This window comes from Streptopelia decaocto (assembly GCF_964273445.1).
Source record: "Streptopelia decaocto genome assembly, chromosome: 6".
Classification (NCBI taxonomy): Eukaryota; Metazoa; Chordata; class Aves; order Columbiformes; family Columbidae; genus Streptopelia; species Streptopelia decaocto.
In genome coordinates this window covers 43,498,350-43,520,699 of record NC_138660.1, presented here as the reverse complement: position 1 = coordinate 43,520,699, position 22,350 = coordinate 43,498,350, and the positions used below count along the sequence as shown (strand labels likewise).

The 22,350-nt window shown below is 39.0% G+C and overlaps 1 protein-coding gene across 2 annotated transcripts in view; it reads right to left on the bottom strand.

The window, feature by feature from the left end:
• Window positions 1–20,766, bottom strand: part of ZNF385B (zinc finger protein 385B) — a 155,625-nt gene extending 134,859 nt beyond the window's left edge. The window contains exon 1 of one of the 2 annotated variants that reach the window (XM_082055598.1): window positions 20,633–20,766. The gene's annotated coding sequence lies outside the window, so the exon portion shown is untranslated. Of the gene's footprint in view, window positions 1–20,397; window positions 20,475–20,632 lie in introns of those variants that run through there. The other variant, XM_082055599.1, reaches the window with a different exon arrangement.
• Window positions 20,767–22,350: the final 1,584 nt, after the last annotated feature.

Genomic DNA, 22,350 nt, shown 5'->3' with positions numbered 1-22,350 from the left:
GCTGATTTGTCCTAAGGCAATTACCACCCACCAAGATAGTGTATGCAGTGCTAAACAAAAAGCATGTGCCATCTGCTGTCAAGTTTATAAGACTTTTTGAGACCTACTAGGTTAGTTTAAGTTTATTTTAGATCAGATACATCAGGAGGTTACAGTTCTCTAAATGCCCAACAAATAATGGGTAAGCTGCACTGTAGCAGACATTCCGTAAATCAAGAACACATTACAATGTGCTGCTGGTCCCACATCTAAGACCCTGAGAGCAGCAAAGGATTCTCACTGTCATCAGGAGCAAAAGGCACAAACAGCTCACAGGCTCAGAGGGAACCACAGGGAACCTGAGACCAAGAAGCAAGATGAAATTCTGAAGAATTTACAGATCTCTTTGAATTTCTTCTCTGAAGATATTTTATTTCTTGCTGATGGGATATTTTTTTCTGCCTCCTTTCCTTGCCTCTCTCTACTGCTATAATTTTGACAGCTGTTCTCCATCTTATGTTTTCTTGCCAAGCCCCAGCTCTTTTCCTACCTCTATATCTCCATAGATTCTTCCCATCTTCCTGGTCATGTGCTGTCATGCTATATACACAGAGGAAAGAAAAGTCAATTAAAAAGCAGAACTAGTGTGACATCTTCTGTTTGCCTCACAAACCACGTGAACTTCCTCTTACTGACTTCATCTGTCACATATTTGTAGATGGTTAACAGAGAATACAGCAGTTTGCCCAGTCTGGGGTCACTAAGCACTCAAACTACATAAAAAAATTCTACATATTCTTCTTAAATCTTCTAATTAAATATATTTTTGTACATTGATGAAGACCTAAAGCAAGCAGAGAAAAACTGAAAAACACATCCACGGAAGCATTTTTCCAAATGTTTCTAGATCACCAGATACATTAAAACCTTTCACTGAGGCAGGGAATTAACCCTTGCACAAGTGTAAAGGTTATAGCACTATCTGCACAGATTAAAAAAAAAAAAAGCATTGCTTAAACCTCACCCCTTAGGAAGTAGTATTTCAAAACACAGACAAATTGCCTTTAAATCATTCACATCAGAAAAATAGGACACACAAGAGAGAAAGCATAAAGATCTGTACTGCACAGTAATGAGAAATAGGGGTTGTGAAGGTCTCTGCAGGGGCCCAACACGGTAAGAGCCCCTGGTGTCACAGCCCACGCCAACACGGCTGTGTCGGCAGATCTTGCTGGCAGCCCAGCAGCGGATGCTGAAGGAAGACGCCTCCAGCCAGCACAACTGCATCACCTCCTCCAGCATTCACACCACGTGGGGCAGAGGCAGGGCACAAGAACAGAATACACCAAACAGGCACCTCCAAATGACAGCTTAGCTCTTGAAAAACAAAAAAGTAGAGGCCATCTAAATAAAGAAGATCTGGAAAGTATATGCAAAGAGAAGTACATGCAAAAAGTACATGCAATGAAAAGGCTTTGTCGTTCCTCTCCACCCACGCAAGCAACCATAGGCAATGAGGGGCACAAGGTAGAGTTTCTCCATGCTCCCCAATCAATTTCCCTACTCTGCTCTGAATGAGTGTTAGTAAAGCCATCAGTTGCTTTAAATCACCCCTGACTGCTGCTTCTACTGCAGAGACCACAAATACCAGTCTATACATCCTGCTGCAGCTATCTGCAGAACACATGGTTTTATTGTGTCCATGTAATCATAGATGTGATTAAAGATCAATACCCCAATAAAGTTATTTCATACAAAAAAAGATTTGACAAATAAAATTACGCAAGTTACTGTTAGTCTTATACTGTCATCCTGCACAGAGTACAATTCTGGCATCTCCTTGGGGTTATAAACATTTTTTCCACATTTCATTTTACAACTATGAATCTGAAGTCTTCACAGAAATTCATGCATACTGCTCCCATATAAAGTAAAAACATTATTTTGTGAAGGGATAAACTTCTGATGAAGGCAGTCACACTGAAAATTGGCTGTTAATCTCCTCTGAATAAATATAACCCCCAGAAATATGGAAATGTGAGCAGAATGTATATATATTTTGCACTTGAAAATGCTGAAGTGCACAACAAGAAGCTTTTACTTCAGCATTTACAGCTGAAATTATCCTTCAGAAGCCTATTTTACCCCCATGAGAGGGTCATTCACTTTTCAAAGCCTTTTGCAACTTTAAGATTGCAGTGAAGCTGACTTTTACACCTTATTTCAGTAGATCTCACTCCTTAGTCCAAGTTGTCGCATTCCTTGAAGACATTTGATATTTTTCTACCTTTAGATACATTTTATTAAAAAAATATTCTTTTTGCAATGTCCCAGTTGATTTTGTAATGCAAAACATCCTTGTGATAAACAATTCCTCTAACAGATTCCCCAATTAAAGAAGATCTTGCTCTCTCACACTAGCTTACCTAGTTGAGCTGTGCTCAAGTTATATTTTGCTGAAGAGCTGATAACAGAACACAATTTCTGCTAAAAGACAGTTTTTAAACACACTTATTCCCTTAAAAGATCCAGTGGACTGAATATGCCTCCTGTGCTGACATAACAGACACCACATTTTGAAACAAATATTTTTAAAGGTTCATTTGAGAAAAACTAATCTATGAATCTGATGTCTCTGTTGCTTATGACACTCCACTCATCAATTCAAGGCTACAAGCTTTCAGAATTATATCTTGCAGTATTAGGTATTTTTCTTAAGCCTGGCTCATGCAGTCATAAAAATCCTTAGGAACTGTAGCTTTTTAAAAACCCCTCTAATCCTTGCAGAGATGACTGAAAATATGAACCCTAAAAGCTCAAAAACTAGAAAGGAATTAAAGAGAAACCAATTTCAATTTTCTTCTAGGACCTGACAAGTTTTCTGAATGTTCAGAGACAAGGTTTCTGAATGTTCAGAGCTGACAATATTTCTGGCAGCTAGGCAGGAGCACTGATGTTCTCTCAGCCAAGCCGTGTACTGCTGTTATGTTTTATCACTGTAAGAAACACAAGACTTAAAAAAAAAAAAAAAAAAAAGAAAGAAAAAAAAAGAAAAAAAAAAAAGACATTCACTTTTGGGACAAGGTTTTCCAGGGTGATTCCCAGGCACTTGTTCTGAGCCAACATTGACTGTTGGTTTAAAGTTTCTCCTTCCCCCGTGTGTGCAGTCCATAAATGCACTAGAAAGCAGGTGTTTCCTCTTACACCATGTTCCCACAACCTCCCCCTTCCATTGGCCTTTATTTCCAAGACTAAGGAAGTCTCCTCATAAAACAAACAAACAAACAAAAAAAAAACAGGATCTCCTTTTCCCTGACCAGAACACTTCTCTGCACCCATCTCAGTCTGAACTCGACACAAGCAGGAATCAAACCCTGAACTCCAGATGTGGACTCATCAGTTTTGCAATTGCAATGTTAATGCTTCCTTATCCCTAAAAAGCAGGAAGGTTAGGGGTCACTAGTTCATTTGACAGAGTACTTAGAAACAATGTTCGAAAAAATTTTTTTCTTTGTTTAATCGTTTTTCATCAGGTATAGCAATTAAATAAACTGCCAAGTACCAGTGAGAGTTCTCAGCTATTGCAATTCATTCAGCTTATGCTAAATGGACAACTCAATCAGTAACCCAAGCTGTAAATTAAATGCCACTTCATTTTTTTTCAAATATTTGTCAGTCCTTCACTGGCTTAAGAACTTCATAAGAACTTAGTTTCCAGAATAAATTTCAAAATATATAGAGCTGCAAATTTTCCAATTACATTTTTTACTTCCCCTTGGAAAACCTTGTTTTGTAGCCACAGTTTTCTCTAGAAAAGAATCAAATTAGTCAAAATGTTATTTTCAGAAATTGCGTAATCATTAAATAGCATCATGAGCATCAGCCAAACAATCTGAAAAACTGAAAACCTAAGAACTCTAAATTTGACAGAAGCAACTTTCAAAGGGTTTTTTGTTTGTGTTTAACATCTAAAGACATTTCCCCAAATGTAGAGCAGGAATCCAAACTGACATTGAGAAGCCAAGTGAGGTAGCAGCTTCTGTTTCCAAACACTTTTAACAAACAAGATCTTTGATTCAGAGACCCTTTGTGAACTAGGCTGACACTGTGAAAGTCTCCTCAATCCTGTTCATGTTTTGAACTGGGGCATGGCTCAGGTGGCGGTTGTAGGTTGTCAACATATTTTTCAGGAAACAGCGCTGCATCCTAATCCCCACTCTCCCTCTTTGATGTATGAAATATCTCTTCTAAAAAACAAGCAATAAAAGCAAAACAAAACAAAAATAGGCACTAGGGAGAAAGAAGCATCTTAAGGGCTAAGTCTATAACTCAGTGCAACTACAGGTTCTATATCAGAACTTTCAGCCATAGTACCACAACATCCTGGTATTGATCGACCTGGAGCTCTTGACCTCTACAGATATTCGAGATTCACATTGGATCACGACATTCTCAGGAGAAAGTCATGGAACAGTCACCATTTTCATTTTATTGAGTTTCTTATTGCATACCAGCCTTATGTTCCTCACACTGCAAAAATTCCCAAAGGTAACTGAAGCATACAGAGACGGGGAGCAATCTCATGTCCAGATTTGTGTATGCCAAGCTTCATAAACTCAAAAAATTCACACAGTTAATCACCTATGGATTAACCATATTCAAAATGTCAAAAGCTGTAATACACATTTAGTCTGCCAACACAAGAAGCAATATTTAACAGGCTACTCTATCCCATCTCCTATCCTAACTTCGGGCAGACCAAAGTTCTTGCACAACTCCTTGTGCAAGCATAACATGTGACACCATTATATTCCATTGATACTGCTGGGCTTAGCATATATACGCACACATTTATATAAAACATATATGGGCACCTTGTCAGATTCTCTTCCTTTACCCTTTCCATGAAGCAGCAGTAAAACAGACATCCTGTTACCCAAATGCACAAGCCAGTACTCAAACATTTTTAACTCTGAAGATAGCACCTGTAGTTACCATTTATTGGAAGTCTGTTTTATCCAGCTTCTCAGTGAGGAAATTCTTACATTTCAGTAGCTAAGCAGTATCTATTACATTTATAAGAAAACAAATTAAAATAAGAGACTTCACAGGCTCCAAAACCAAGTAGAGGTAGGTAATGAATTTTTTATCATGATTTTCTAAAGGCATTTCAGACTGCTATAATGTAACTGCCTTCAATGTCCCCTTTCAACATGCACTGAACAATGTCCTCCCAGTTCTGCAAAGGTGTTCAATAACTTGTGTATCAGGTAAAGTTTCCCTAACTGCATTTTGAATTATACTGTATATCCGAAGGACAAGACCCATATGTACTTACACTTACAAAGCATTAGGTGTGTCTACATTAAAAGGACAAAACACAACTTTGGCACTAATTACTTCATTTTTGTTCTCAAAACAGTCTGTAGGTACAGCACACAGGCTGATCTAATGCCTGCTCCTTCCTTGAGGACATATCTTACCTAGATTATCTGAATAGATCCTGAATAACAATAGAGAAATGGTCTAATCATGCACATTTTTTAGATACAAAGACAGATAAGATAAAAACAGTATGGTTTTAAAGGACCTTAACTCTTTTCCTCGGGTCTGACTGCTTGGACTGTAAACAATAATTTAAAACTGCTTCATCTGTTCTATTGTTGACCTTCCCAGACCAAACAGACAGATGGGCCATGGAATCACAAAGTTCAACTACTTTCCTTTTGCAGTCGTTTATCTGATTCCTTTAATGAACATGCATATTTCAGGATAAGCATGAATTTTGGGGGGAAAATTAGGAGACAACCTGAAACTTTGCAAAGTTCTTATTGCAACAACAACCAAAAAAAAGTAGTATAGCCCCAACACCTAGGTCATTAATATGTACAGCCTGCCTAAATTTTTCATTTCACATCCTAAACAATGTTACATTGTACCCCTGAAACAGCTGCCAATTCTCACTCCCAGGATAGCATAAAGTCATTGTTATGCAATGCAATTCCTGTTTTTAAAATACACATAGACCCTGTGAAACAAAGCACAGTACACAAATTCATGTAATTAATTATCAGGGATAAGCATTCACTTGCCATTCTTAGGCATTGACATTAGTAAGTATTCTAGAAACAAGTTCATACAGAACACCAGTTATTCAGCTTGCCTTTTTATTTTTAATACTTAACTAGACTTCATGCTCTGTTGATAGAAGGAATGAACAAGGAAGAACATCAGCTGATTTTCCTAAACCAACAATTTATCCCAGCATACTGCAAAACATCGAATAAAAAGCACTGCAATTCCTCCATTGTGCATAAAAATAATAGTGAACTCATTTACTGAAAGTAGAATAGAAATCTAACCAAAGAAAGCCATATGGAATAGCTATATTCTATACAGAAATAATGATTTATATTTCAAATTAATTCTAGTGCAAGAGAAATAGTTGAGAACAAATAAATCGGTGTCCTAAAAGTCTGGCAGAGAGTGAACTCATTTGGGAACTACAGCTGTTGCGCTTTAGAGATTTGGATTAAAATCCATCATTATCTTTCAGTTAATACTCTTTCATCGACCAATCGGCAGTCATATGGTGTTTACCAACCCTGGTCACTTAACCCACTTGAATGGCCTTTGTGCTATAATTTGTACTTCAATACAATCAGATTACTTCTAATCTAAATGATTTGTGTCCTTTATGGGACAGATAAACACTAATCCCAAGGTTCCTAAAACATAGAAAGCCTAAACAGTGCCAGTATCCTCTGTTTGCTGTTTTAATAGAATATTTCATTCCAGTTAGGAAATATCTGATCCTACTGACCTCGCCTTTTAGATACTCATTCCAAATTTCTTATAAAGACAAAGAAGATTTATCAGCAAACACCATCGCTCAGATACAGAAAATCAGCAGCAAATAAGCAATATACCTATACTTAAATACTACTTTTTGATCAAACTATTTCACAGGAAAAAATATTCTTTAAAAATTGATAAAGCAGGGAGGAACATTTTAAAACTTGTGCAGCAAAGAGTTACACATGCTAATGGCCCACAGTCCCCAGTTCTCCATTTAAAAAGTCCACCTCTTCAGAATGGTTTTCCAAAGATTCAGCAGTTAAAGTGTCCTCAATCATTCCTGTTCTTCAGTTAATCTTGAGTGACACTTGGAAGAAATTCACTGCAGTGCAAGTCTAGCATCTAATTACATTTAACAGTAATACGCTTAGGCTCTGATCTCACAAATGTTTCTGCACAAGTGGATCAATGAGCATGTGACAATCTCCCTAGAAAAGAAGGACCCACAGAGGCAAATATATTTGCATGACTGGACCAGGTACAATGTATCCGTACCTTGAAAAATGCCAGAGTTGGGAACAAGAACAATTGAATAGTTCAGTAAACACCTCACAGTGACAGCAAGTATGCAAACACCTTTGTACATAAAGATAGTACCAGTGTCACTCTATTATATTTGCATATTCAGCAACATATATATTTCTTTCTGACCTAGAAAAATGTGTAACTAAATTTCTAACTCCTTACATATATAACTGATCATATCCCAAATTAAGCCAGGATGACCCTACTCAGAATTGGATAAAACATTCCCAAAGAAAAGTTAAGATGGTGGAAGAGCTTAACAGTATCTGTAGCTATTACCTTATGCAAATCTAAACATGTTTACTTACAATACCTCAGCACAGGTGCTTATATTTCATATTAACTAAAACTCTTTCCTAGTTGATGACCTAAACTAAAAAAAGAAAGTCCATTTTCTTATAGTAACCTCATTCACACAGAGAGCTCCTCTCAGTCAGTGACCTCAGCCCACCTTGCAGTGATGCGCGAGCTAACACACATGCAGAGAATCAGGAACCACTACAATGGCCAAAATTCTGTTTTACCACTGAGATACAAGCCTGACACATAAACCTTTAAAGAGCCTTCATTCAGATTTGTGAGGAGTGAGGCAGATCATCTTATATAGCAGCACATAGGTCATGAAGGGGATTGCACTATGGAGTTTGCCATTCTGGCATCAAGTATCCTCTGGATTATTCAGTAAATGGCATGTATACTCCTTACCCTACTCTGGAAATGGCTCTTTTGATGCCCCTTGTAATTTGAGCAAGATCCCTATTACATACTACAAAACAGCCTCTTTGGAAGGCCTAGCAGAAATTACAACTTATTTGAGATTTCCCAGAAGTTGCAACAATCTCAGAGGTGCTGGAAAAGCATCTATTATATAATCCACTTCTTGAATTACAAGCTAACACATCACCAAATATAGAGCTTAAGAGGATTGATCTACCTTTCCAAGAGCAGTAATCTTTGCTTTTCACTAATTTCTCTACCTTTGTCACGACCTCAGAATGTTGAAGGTTGCGTAGTTCCTTGAATACTGTATTTCTGTCATCTTAACTGCAATCATGAAGCACAAACCTCAAATGTAAAATGGCAAATCACAGTATCTCTCCTACTGACATCTAGAAGAATAACAAGATTCCAATGTCTGGAAGCAAAAGATACAAATACAAGAATGACCCGCACAGCCCACTTGCACAACTAGACCCACTGCCAGTACTTGGAGGACACTTGGAAGAGGGGAAGTGTTGTTATTTCTTTTTCCCCAATATCTAAAAATTGCTGGACCAGCTGTCCCAAAGACTGCTGGTTCCAAAAGAGATTGTGAAGTCCATGAACACTGAACAAATATTTATGAATACAGAAAGTGATAAGATCAGAAATTTGAAGGAAGAACTTGTAAATGCTACAAATCCTTAAATATTTAATTAATGAATAAGCACCTGGCAATAGCAATATATTACCCTCTATGAACTCAAAAAATATATGCTAGAAATGGTATCTCCCATCACGGGAGTAAGTACCAGTCTTCACTTACAAACTCAGTAGTTCACATATGCAGTATCAGATAAACTGCAAAGGTACTGCTATTTATCTTTAAAGAACTGTGTGGCAAGTCAAAACTTCAAAAGAAGGGGGGGAAAACAGTAAAAAAATAATTAAAAAAAAAAAAGGTTGGACCCACAGATCTGTCAGGACAGACAACAGCTCCCAGATGTGAGCCAGCAAAGGCTCTAGCCATCATGACTCCATAGAGACAGGACTACAGACTAAATAAGGAAGGAACACTTCTTGGAATATGTAGGAAATGCCTATAGAACACAACAGATTCAGATTTAAATATATGTGTGCGTCTCACACAGAAGCTAGAAACAGGTATACCTGTAATGTTAGTGTACTCTTGGCAGAAGGTGATAATTATTGAACTTAAACTATGCAGCTGTACAGCAAAATAAAAAAGACCTCTAATTCCACTGCTATATTTCAGGTGGCTCCCCCACATTGATTCCTGAAAGCAGCTGCCCTAAATAGAAACTATATTTCTGTACATGAAAACAAAGCTAAAGTCTGTTCAGTCCTGTGATACCCCTTATTTTTCCCCCCCTCCCCACTCCAGAAGACACACTTAGACCACTTAAACTATTAAGAATCCAGAATTAACTAATTTGAATTTACAGTACTGTAGTTAAGAATATCAGAACCACCACATCAAAGACATTGCAAAGCCAAATATTCTGAAACCAACAGAAACATAACTAGAGAAACTTCAGGTGTAAAAGTAACACAGCAAGCAATTACCTCTTTTTTAAAAAAAAAGTTACTTAAGTAGTCAAAGTAGCCATTCAAAAAAACCACTCCCCAAAACCCCTTACCTAACAAAAAGTTAGCTTGCTAAGGGTTTTCATCTCGTTACTGGAATGAATTCATTCTGGCATACCATTTGTCTAGTATCAAGAAAAAGATAGAACTAGGTTCCAAATATGTGAAACATCTGCATTAAACTAAGTTTGAGCAAGAAAGATTACATCTGCATTTCTATTCTTACCTGCTATTTTTATGCTTTATGGAAGAACCACATTCCCTCTTCCCTCCAATGAACTGTGTATGTGACAAGGAAGAAAACAACCATAAGTCACAGCAACATGAACTTTTACGTCCTTGTCATAATTAATGAGAAGATGCTTACGGCTGCTTTCTTCTCCAGCACACCAGCCGCCTAGCTAGGGGAAACCATTAAACAACTAGAGGTGTGAACTCATTCTAGCTTTCTACTCCATGAAGCCATACATCATTTTTACATCGGAATCATGTGGCTATAAATCATGTGAGACAGAATGAGAGCTAATTAAAGAGTCAGATAAGCATATAATTTTGTGATGTTGCATATCAGAAAGCTCTAAAATTTTCCATATTTTGTATAAAATATTGTCAAATATTAAAAGACATTTCAAGCAGATAGGTTATTTTCTTTTAAGAGGTGGGCATTGCACTCTGGGAGACATTTCCTAGCGTGGAAGCCCCATCAAACCCTGAGTCAGCCATTTTTCTTATTTTAATAACAAACATAGCTCTACCTTGCACACGTGTTGCACTGCAGTCTTGTACACAGTCTTTGAACTTAGTCAATTTTTTTTCCAATTAGAGCAAACTTCTATGTTTCTGAAGACAGAAAATCACAACCCAAGAAATCTCTACATGCACTAAGGCAAAGCATTAATCAAATGCACCTAAATCTAGCACTTCAGGCTATTCACAGGATTCCTTTGCCACTTGAGAAAAAACAAGTATTTAATGATACCAGATTTCTCAGTCAATGCTATTATCTGGTAAAATATTTTCTTTGAAGGGTCAGAGGTAAATCTGATGCAGACATGTTAACTGAAAAAAAATATATATACCTATCTCACAACCCAAGAGGGCTTTTAAGTATGCATAATATTACTGTGACACCTAGAGCATCTGTAAGTGGGTGAGAAACCCATTATGCCATGTAAAAATACAGCATGAGGATGAACCTCTAACTCCAAGACCTTGTTCTCTAAAGGCTTTTTATAGAGATATGAAGATATGTTTCATTTTTATTCCTTCTTCACCTTCTTTTTAGTGACCTAATAGTTGTAGTGACTAAACCAATTCATCAAATGCAAGAAAAATAATCTCAGAGTAATTATTAACTATATAAATTTTAAAATATACGTATTCATCAATCTCAATAATCTGTAACTGGCAAGGAATAGTCTAGTGCTTATATGGCATCCTTACACTCCATTTCAGAACTTTGGCTTTTCACCAAATACCTTAAAAAAAGGAAAAACAAATGTTTTTCCACTCTAAATGTATACACAGGTTTGGCAACTAAACTTTAAAAATAGAAAGCATTCTTCTTCTATTCTACTGAAGGAAAAATAAAAAGTATGTGAAGTTTTTTAAAAATACTTTTTTCTCAGGCTTGACTGACTGGAAAAAGGGCTCAAAAACATTTTTTGTTAAAAATGTGGCAACACCCATCTGAAGATTCACATTTTGCTTGGGTATCCCAGGCCACTCTTGCAATTTGCAAAGTAGGCTGCAATCAGGAAAGGGGACATGGATCAGATACACAACTAAGTCAAAATACTAAGCTCACCAAGCAAATGCAAGGGTCAAGAAATGAAAAAAGCCAAGAAATACAACTACTGAAGGAAAGACCAAAGACCAAGGCATTAAGCTGCCCGAGGGCACAACAAGGAGGCAGGTGAGGAGGGTGGCCAGGAGTGGCAGGGCCAGGCAGGGCTGCCTGTTGTCAGCCCACCAAGCCACAGCTTGTACTGCCAACCTTCAAACCTGAAGGATCTCAAGCAATCTCGAGGAAGTTTTCAATCTTCACTCTGTCCTACTGTCTCTAAGAAGTACTTGGCAGTAGTCTGATAACTGAATTAAGCTCTGCCTATGGCTTTTTGTGGAAAAATATGAAATACAAATCCTAATAACCTGCATTCTAGAGAGATTCTGACACTCCTTTAAAAAATGGGCATCAGTGCTTTTTTAAACTAGACAATTCAGAAATGAAGGCTGGTATTAACCTTTTAAACAACATAAAATCCTTCCATGGCCCAACACCAGCTACTTCAACCTTAGAAGTAATTTTAAAATGTATCTGTTTTTTGCAAGTTATTGACATTAAAGGAAATAGAGGGTCATCATAAGATCGAAGAAGCAGCATGACAGTAGCAACATACCAATAAATGACAGAAATAGATTAAAAATATATATATGGTAAAAAATACATAATCAGAAACATTCAAAACTTTGAACACAGTGTCACACAGAATGTAAACTCCATCTCTGTAAAAAAACAAAAGCCACTCCATACAAAGCATCATGTTAATATTACAAATACATTTATAAGGTAGTGTTAATATACAAAAGCAAATCTGCAAAGATCCCCACATTCAGCATTAAACATGCTGTTGACTCCTAGCTCCTCATGGCAGTTCCTCTGGTTATCACAACCACATGGTAAAGTAACCCTCCGATTGGCTGCCTCCAGCACAGAGGGCAGGAAGCAGCCACAGTGCTGCATGGAGAGATTACGAACCCCAAACGTTCCTGTCAGCCACAGGTTCCTTGCAGCCCCTCAGCGTCATATCATCTGGGGTTTAACACCAGTATGTGGGTTTTTTTTTTTGTTTTGTTTTGTTTTTTTCCTAAACATTCACCAAATCAGATTAGTATAAATCTTTTCCTCTGAACAAGGAGGAAGTTCTACTGTTGCTCAAGATCTAGATGTCCACTTAACAGATGGAGAAGAAAATCTAATCCTTTCTTACAAAACTAGGATACAGAAACTTGATCAATCTTCTAATTTACAGTTAAGCAAGCAAGGTGAAAAGCTTCTAAGAGCTACAAATAACACAGAAGAGAGGTCCATAAGGTTCCTTCAGGGGCAGAGGTTTCTTCCAATTCTTTTAAACTGCAACAACAAATGGCCACCAAGTTATATGTCGAAATACTGGATAATGCAAATTCACTGAAAGAGTTAAAAACAAGCATTACAGAATTCCTGTTTTGTCTGCCTCTTGCTTTCTCCTCCCTATCCAAATTACATGATAAATTGTAATTACGAAGAGGACAATGGAGACTCATCAAATTCACAGAGTTAACATATGGCATTGCAACATAGTTGACAATATAATCAAATTATGAAGTTGATAATATTATCAAATTTTTATATTCGTTCTGTCAACATTTTTTATTACTGGCCACCAGTGCAACTTTCATTGATGCTTGCTGAAGTTTGTAAAGCTCTATTGTCTGGTTTCTTAAGCTGTTTTTGTAGCGTTCTTGAGTTGGTAAGACTAACCCACATGCCAAGGAAAGACAACAGTATTCGACTTGAAATGTTTTCTCAAATCTGTTTGAAAGAGAAGGAAAAAGCTGGTGTAGGCAGCACTTGTCTAGCCTTTCAGGAATATCACTTGCCCCAGAGCATCTGTCAGCTGCCTGCAATAGGAAGGGGTCTCCTGTACAGTGGAACTAGTCTTATTCAAAGCTTGATCAGTAAAGCTACAGCAGTCTCAGATACTACTAAGAGAAGAGTGATTTCCATCCTCAAAATTTATTTTATAGATTTGCAGACAGCACATATTAATTTTGAGCAGTTTCATACTATACAGAATCAGGCAATAGCATCAAACACCCCTACCCTTATGTTAGAATACTTCCTTTTTTCATATTACCTATGGGACTAGGAGTGTCGTAACTCCATTTTGGCTGCCCAAAACTGTCTATAATAAGGTTTTGCTGCTTCTGATGTCACCTGTATAAAAGAACATGCTGAAGTGCTCCAGACTGGGATCTGATGATACCTGAGCAAATACCAGTGAAACTCAAACAAAGCACATCAAACCTCTAACGCTGCTCCACATAGTGGTATGAAATTAATTTCTTCAATCACTCTGTAAGCCCTAGAAGGTAGACTCCAGATCTAAATATTTGAAAAGTGTTGATGAACAATTCAAGATTTACCATGATTCTTAAGTACAGAATTTAGGGATTGTGTGGTTTGCTTTTTTTTTAAAAAAAAAAAAAAAGAAACGAAAAACAAAAGCTAACAGGCTCTTTAAATTACAAGATCATGTTTTCCTTCTCATCACGGACTGAAGATGAATTGAGACAATCTACATAAGTCATAAGAACAGCTACCTCCTGAAAAAAACTACTTTGTTTGCTGTAAAAGTTGGAAGAAAAGCAGGAAACGGCAAGAGAAGATTCTCTCAAGGTTAAGGCATGTGAATGCTGCAGTGCAGAATCTGTCTGTAGCCTGAGCTCTACCATAGAGCTGACAGCAATGCTAGCTGAGTTGCTTGGATCAGTCCTTCCACAATCACTATTTGCAGATGCCTTTTTTGGGAGCCTAACTTGATAACTGTGAGCCCTAGTTTATAGAACTGCTGAATGCTCACACTGCCATTCAAGGCAACAGCAGCTCTGCTGTGAACACACACTACATCATTTCGAGTGGTGACGTACGAGTCCCCACAACTCTCAAATCGAGCACCTAACATTGCTAAATACCTGTGCCAAAGCTCACCCACTATGTCAGGAGAAGGCCATTCATTTATGTCATGGAAGTGTTGGAAAGATTGATTTTTTTTTTTTTTTTTTCTGTTTCTGAAGCACAGAGCTACTACAGAGTGAGCACCAGTGAAAAGCTCACATTCTCAGAATAACGTTTGAGTGACAAACCACACACCAAGACATCCAGGAAGAGCCACTTGTTAGTAAGCAAGCATTACCTACCCTGAACACAAAGCCTGGTGAGAGTCCCACAGAGGAGAAAAAAAAAAAAGACTCCTGATTATACATGCCAACAGTCTTACTTAAGGTTGTATACACAACACTGTCTGGCACTTCCTAATTTTCAAACAGCCAACTTTGCAAGTTTGAAGTTGTCTTAATGCTGTCTGATATCTATAATATGGGTATTCTTGTTTCTCTGATTAGCAAGGGACCAAGTTAACCATCAAACACGGTATTGACTATGCACAGGCCCCACAAAATACCAAATATGCAGCTTTCTGGCATAGGCTACACCTGCATTGCAGATAACACACTGCAGAAACGGACAAAGGCAGAATCTTTTTCCATAAAGCTTTGACGCTGACTTCTAAGGGGTTTTCTTAACTAGTAACATGTATTAAATAATCTCATTTTAAAAGAAAGACGAAGTGCATCTTGGCACTTACATGCATTTGTAATTCCAAGTCAAAGATTCACCATCCAATTATTAGCAGGTGGCCAAAGGAAGAAAGATTATGCAATTTTTTTTGGTCATATGCAGTCATGCAAAGATAGAGATGAGGTACTCCTCTGCTAGCTTGTATTAGCATTTTCATCATAAAATCCCATTAGGAGGTTCCTATACCTTCTTTGGAAGTCTTGCAGCACAGGGCACAGTAAGAACTTTAAGAGTGTTTACTTAATATCTTACCCAAACTCATCTTCTCTGGTATATGTCTTGATAATGAATCTCTATGGTCATTTTTTTTTCCCCTAGCTTAGGAAAACAAGCTCATTTTTAAAGCTCAAAATTATGATAGCAACAAATAAACACTGTAAAGTGCAAACCAAGTTACATAAAAATCACACTATACGTTTTTCCCCTCTCCTCCCATTTAGAAGCATATTGTAGTAATGCTGCCTGTCACATCACTAGTCCTTCAACTAATTAATCTTTGAAATTGTATCAAATTGTAATAGGACTAAGGAGACCTGATAGTCTACTGTATTTAAATAGGATGTACTGAGAAGTGTCAAATTAAAACTCAACAGCATGAACTGTTAAACAAAATCTCCTACCATATATTTAACTTCATGGTACCTGCACAAGTATATACAGAGAAAACAATGTGGCCTAAAGCCATAACCACCTATGCTATAAACTCATTAGATCTTACAAGTTTAGTAATGGTGAGTAGTGTTAAAGATTCAGTAGATGACATGCTCTGCTGGGAATCAGCACACCAGCCACTGTTAAGTAAATTGATTATAAACCACTTGGCATGAGAAGACAGTGGTTGTAGAATGGCAGGATTTTGGCTGCCATGATGCACCAAAACCCTCACAAACCATTAAAATACCATGGCACATTAAAAAAAAAAAAAAAAAAAAAAAAAGAGTATGTTTTAATGTCACAAAATAATTCAAGCTTCAGTTAATTTTACTTTGCTCCCTGACCTTAACCCTGTCATTTCAGTCAGGTACAGAATTGTTCTTCAGTACCTGTAGCAAGTAGTTACATTCTCTTCCTTTATCCAGAAGACTTACCTTAGTCTTATAAGGATCACCATCCCTGCCAGACTGACGCAAGTAAGGGGGTGAACGTAATCTTATTTTCACAGAGTGGACAAGCTTTGAGCTTTGTGGTTTTTTTTGCAAGAGGTGACTTTGTGAGATGTCTCTCAGTATGCTTCCATGTGCTGTAGGAGACAAGATTACCCTATCTCATAGTCAGAATGAGTGACTTAGTTGCAGGTGTGCCCAAGTCCTCTGTACTTTCAGCACTGGCCATATCTCCACCAATTAGTTTGCTCACAGAAAGCCAAGAGTTAATGAAACACTGTTCAGTAGATTCCATAATCACAGCATTTCACCAACACCACAACCCATTGTCCCATTATGCAGTAAAATCACTTGGAAAGGGTCTAAAAAATTGTGAACCAACATGCATAATTATGCAGACCCTGCATTCTGCCACAGAAGAAAGTGCATTTCACCTGTCTGTACGCTTAAACCTACTTATACAGTCTCTGTGTTCAGCACGCACTCACAACATTTTAAAAACCTATGAAACACTTAGAACGCTATGTAACTGAAAAGGATTTAGATCTATAAGGCAAGGTGAAAAGGACTATAGGTGTCTAAAGCTTCAACTTGTATTCATGTTTAGCTAAACCCTCCTTAAATTGCTTATGGTAAACATTTGACATAAAAAAAGTTGTTGTCAATAAACAAACTGTTACTGGATAATTTAACTGAGGAATGAAGTATTAGCAATGTTTTTATAACACCTTAACTTGCTCATATCCAAATAATCATCAATAATATAAACAGTACAGTTCTAATGTGCCTAGATGTGTATTAGCAACACCTGCCATTACAAGATCAGTCTGGCAGTTCAACAGCAGCAAATTGGTAAGGTACCAATATTGATAAGCGAAGGACTGGAACTGCACTGATACAGTTAGATTGGTTTACAAGGCTTCTATTTTTACAAGCCTTGGCAGCTCAGGTTCTCTAATGAATTTTTAACATGTCAGTTAATATGTTTATAGAAAGCAATGTCAGCTTTAGCGAATACATAAGAAAAATCACAGTTGCATGCCAATTGTACAACATAAGTGTTAAAATTCTGTGCTTTACATTTGAGAGATTCAAAAGAATTATTGCAGATGATCAGATGAGAACACTCATCTAGAAAGGAAACACAGTAAAATTGCAAAGTTAACGGGCATGATTCATCACTCTTGGAAATATTAGCTCAACTTTGTGAAATATGATGTATGGCAGACCATAAGAAAAAAAAATGCTTTCTTTTTGGCAAACAGAGTAAGACCCTGACTCCCTGTCATTAAAAGCCACATTTTACCAAAACAAATTACTGAGTACTTTGTTATCTTTAGCAACATACTATTGACGCCATAAGTTAAGCTATGTTTACTTAATAATGTACGCTTCCACTGAATGTAACTGTATTAGAATACTAGCTACTGTTTTGCAGCCCTTTTTCCAACAACATAGAATGATGTCAAATGAATGCACTGTACAGATTTGCTTTTTGTTGTAATTCCCCAGTTTGCTCTGTGCATTACATAAAATCAGAAAACAGATTAATTTTATGAAACACATTTTTAAAATCCATAGGACACAGATTTTCAAAGTGCTTTAGATGTTTTATTTTTAAAACACTGTAATTTGTTAAATAATAAAAACCATAAACTTCCTACAGTGAGATTATGCACGTTCTGCGAAGTTGCCACAGAAAGAGAAAATTTACCTTTGAAAAGAAGCTGCACATTTTGCACTTGTGGGCAAAATAATAGAAAATAGCCCTTCTAGCAGCATTTGAACAGCATCAGTTAGGCAAGCAGATCATCTGGTAAAAATCTACTAACCTATACAGCCAGAGGGATATTACAGTCACACAGGAGAGTGAAGTTCCTGTAATTCCTTCAACTCTCTGCGCATTCATCACCTTGAGGATAAAAGATGCAAGCACATCTGTGGATTTGGGTAAATGCCTTTTTGTTAACTAGAATATTATGGTATTTAACATCTGCTTCTACCTTTGCTGCATCAGAGGTAATGCAATACCATAACTAAAAAAAATTCACATTTGTATCTTGGTGAGTGAGTGACATATTAAGTACCACAATTTTCTGAATGAAATGCAAAAATTAAAGGACTAAAATACTTATCTGCTACAAGTTGACATTCAAGGAATTTCAATAGTTTTAAGCTATATAAAGAAGCGAAAGATGAATTCCAGAAAGCACACTATTCAGACTGCAAAGTCATCTTTTCTTCCCATTAACTACAGATGACCTGAGCTTTGCAGCATATTTCAGTACACAAGAGAGAACTTTGCACTCCAGTTCCATACTCCGTCACATCCCAACACAGCCTGACAAATGTTTCAGGATTTGAGACTATCACAGCTCTTCATTTTAAAAATAACACTAAAGCCTCATTCCATAAGTTATCAAACTCTTAGAGCAAATATTCTCAAACCACAGTCCCTTGTGATAACCCGAAGAGCAAAGACTGCAACACCGGTTAAGCATCTGTTATGTTTTATGCAGCAATCCTCATTGCTGTTTGAAATCCAAGGACTTGCAGAGCTAATTAACTAACAAGCCTACACTCCCCCAAAATATTATCTTCCGCAAGACTTTTTCATGCTTCTATACCACCTTAGCCCTGAGGAACTGTACTCCAGTAGGAAGGCATCCTTTCAATTAAAACTCAGCTGAAGAAATCCAAAAGAAGAAAGAAGAGATGCAGGTGGCTGAGAGCAGTTGTTTAAGAGAGACTGATGCTGGTGCAAGTACGTTTATCTCTGGTGCAAGTGTACGCAGAGCAAGGGGAACACAGGGTGCTGGACAGATCCCACCACTGTCCACAGAGCCAAGTGGGCACCGGACTGAATATCAGAAAAACAGTTTGTGGCCACGGAGGAACACCTTAGCAACCAAAACCAAGAAAAATCACATCCCTTGTCCCCCACTCTAAGCAGCCTACTGACCTGGTGAGTTGGAAGAAGCAGCAAGACTACTTATCCAGAAAAGGAGAAGCAGCATAACCCATTCAAACCTGTCTAGCGTCAGCTCTGGAATGTGCAAAGACACACCTTTTTCTCCTTTTCAGAACTGAAGTAATATGGCAGGAGGTGTCTACATCCACTGGTGAGCACAACGCTGCCGTTAGAGATAGAAGCTGCAGAGCATGTCCTCCCTGCATTCAACGGCCTGGGCATCTCACCAGTAATCTACCATTACCCCTCACTATGGACCTGCAGTAGCAATGCTTCATCTACCACTACTGCAATCACACAGGGGCATACTCATCAGCTTAAGGTTCTTACACTACTGTTTCATATCACATTTCATTCAGATAAGAAAACTTACAGGTTCTTGACTTGTTTTGCACCTTGTTTTTATGCTTTGTGAAAGACATTGCTAAAGTGGCAGCAAAGAGGATGGGAAATAAAACTATCTTCTCCCTCTGCCTGTAAGTAGTAATTAGCTGTATAAAATGTTCAAAGATTTATTTGAAGTTTTGAGTGCTCACAATGTCACCCTTCTCTAACTTTTCCATTTACGGACTTCCATTTGGGCTTAGCAATAAAGACCTAATACCTAGAAGAGTTAAAGCCCATTAAGAAAGTTCCCTAATTTGTTTAGGGGTCAAAAATCAACAGAAAACAAACATGACCGTTCACACTTGCATTAATATTCTGACAATTCCTCTCAGAAAAGGAGATTTCGTCCCTGTACCCGCAGAAAACACAACCTTACATCTACCTCTCACTTGCAAAGTGTCAACAGGACTTAAAGTTTAACATTTGAAGCGTGCCACCACCGTCCTCGGGCTCGTGAGGAAGAAGCTTGTGACGCCAAGCACCCACACTCACCACAGGTAATTAGCTCTTCAAGGAGGACTCCTTATAGGTTAATTCCTCCTCCGCTGAAGAAATTTACCTTTCCCGAAGTCGGTGTAATTTACAAAACGAGAAAGCCGACCTAGGCTCATGCCAGCATTCTTTAGAAGTCACTCCATATGCAAGGAAAACAGAGCTCCATCTAGCTGGGCATCCCAGGGAAGAAGCACCGCACCTTTCCGAGGTAAGAAACATTGTTACGCAAACCTCATGCACTGCCGAAGCCCCTGACCTATTTAGAGACGCGCCTTATCTTCTCTGGAAACAAACATGCAGCTGCTAGAGACGCCGATCAACCCGTCCCGCCCGGGCAGGCGGAAACCCCGCGGAGCCCGCACCGCCGCTACCTGCGGCTCCGCTCCCACCGCTCGCCCCGCTCCTCCACAGCCAAGTTTGCCCGGCGGCGCGGAGCGGGCGGGCTCGGCCGTGGGCTCCGGCTCCGCCCGCACCCCGCTGCCGTGCCGGGCATCCCCGGCGCGCAGAGCGCTCGCCCCAACTCCTCCTCGCCCTCCGCCGCGCCGTGACATTGAGCAAGGTCCCCGCCGGCACCCGCCGAGCCCCGAGGCAGCGCCCGCCCCTTACCTCGGCTGCCGGCGAGAGGGAAGGTGGGAGGCAGCGCGGCGCCGGCGGGCGGGCACGGCAGCCCCGCTCCGGCCGGACCGATGCGAGCGCGTCCCAACTCCGCCGGACCCCGGCGGTCCGCCGGGTGCCACCGCCCCGGCGCATGCGTCCGCCCGGCCCCGCGCCCCCCCCGACCCCGCCGCCGCCGCCGCCGCCGCCGCCCCGCCTCAGCGGGCGCAGGTGGGCGCGCTCGCGCAGCGGCCGGGGAGATGTTGGCACCTGTGGGCGTGGGAAGCGCGGTCCCCGCCGCCGCCCGCGGGTCCGGGAGCAGCGTCCGGGGGGCCGCGCTGAGGGGTGAACCGCCCCAAGCTGAGCGCTGCCCCGGGAGCCGCTCAGCCCCGGGAGCCGCAACCGGCTGCTGCGGGAACTGGCCTCGTCCCGCCGAGCGGGTTTATAGTCCCTGGGCAGACCCAGAGGTGGCCGGTGCCCGTTCCCTAGGCGGTTTCTGATTCTTCTACCACAGCCTTGTCCCCGAAGCGAGAGCTTTCGAAACAAACCCTTTGTCTTTAAACAACCCGCTAGCGAGACTCCCAAAGCCTTGCCTTTGCCAGCCCACCTGCGAGCGGTGCAAAACAAGAAGCCTTACTAGTAAGTTATGTTTTGTAAACTCTGCAAAACTGTACCTTAAATATAAATACTACACTAGCAAACATCAGTGTTTGTAATTGTACCTAACAGAAAAATAATATTATGACAGAAAATATTAAAATCAATACAAACTTAAGTATAAAAATTTTTACATAGTATCAGCTTCAATAATTCAAATATCCCTCCTGTAGAACATGATGCAAATGGTCAAAATTATGCAGTGATGCAGTACTTAATTTGTTGTTCCTTTGCAGAAAGGAAAACAAGAACATTTGACATTGGAGAAAACCACCTTGGTGTATTTTAATTTCAGCTTTTGGAGAAGAGCAGTGATATTTAATACCATGAGGAATTGCATCATACCTTGTTTACAGTTTTATGTTCAATAAGTTCTTTTATAATCCGATACAGGAAATTTTCAGAGTTTGCATTAATCATCCCATGAAAATGTTAATATAGCCTTTCTTCTGGTGTTTTACCTACCACAAACTTCTTGCTCTGAAGAAATCTCAACACTAAGTATTTTTGAAAGATTTGCTGGTGTCTTCTGCAGAGAGAAAGCGAAACTGAAAACAGGACACATTTCTTTATTCCCAGAAATTCTGAGTCAATCTGGATCTGAAGTGGCAGAATAGATGACACAGTAGAAAGAATCTACTACTGAAACTGGGAATATTGGACCAAATGTAGAGGACTTGTGAGTGCACACAGTAATGCAGCTCAGAAAAACAAACAAAACACATACTGTGCTGGCAGGATTTGGGGTCAATCAGACACCAAATTGATTATCTTGAAAAGAAACATCCATGTATGATGGCTCATTAGCAATATCCAACACTTCCATATATTATTATCTTCTGTTTATCTTTTAGCCTTTTTGAAGACAAACTTTCTGTAATCTAGAACAAATGTTCAGAAATCTTGATATATCTATCAGGACTGGAAAAAATGATCAGCAGTTTTCATATCCAACTGTTAAGTCCTATTGTAAAGAACTAAGAATATTATGTTCGTGCAATATTATTTTTCTATATAAGCAGCTGTTGTAGTTGCCATAGAGATGTTATTCAATCTCAAATTGAAAGGTGGTC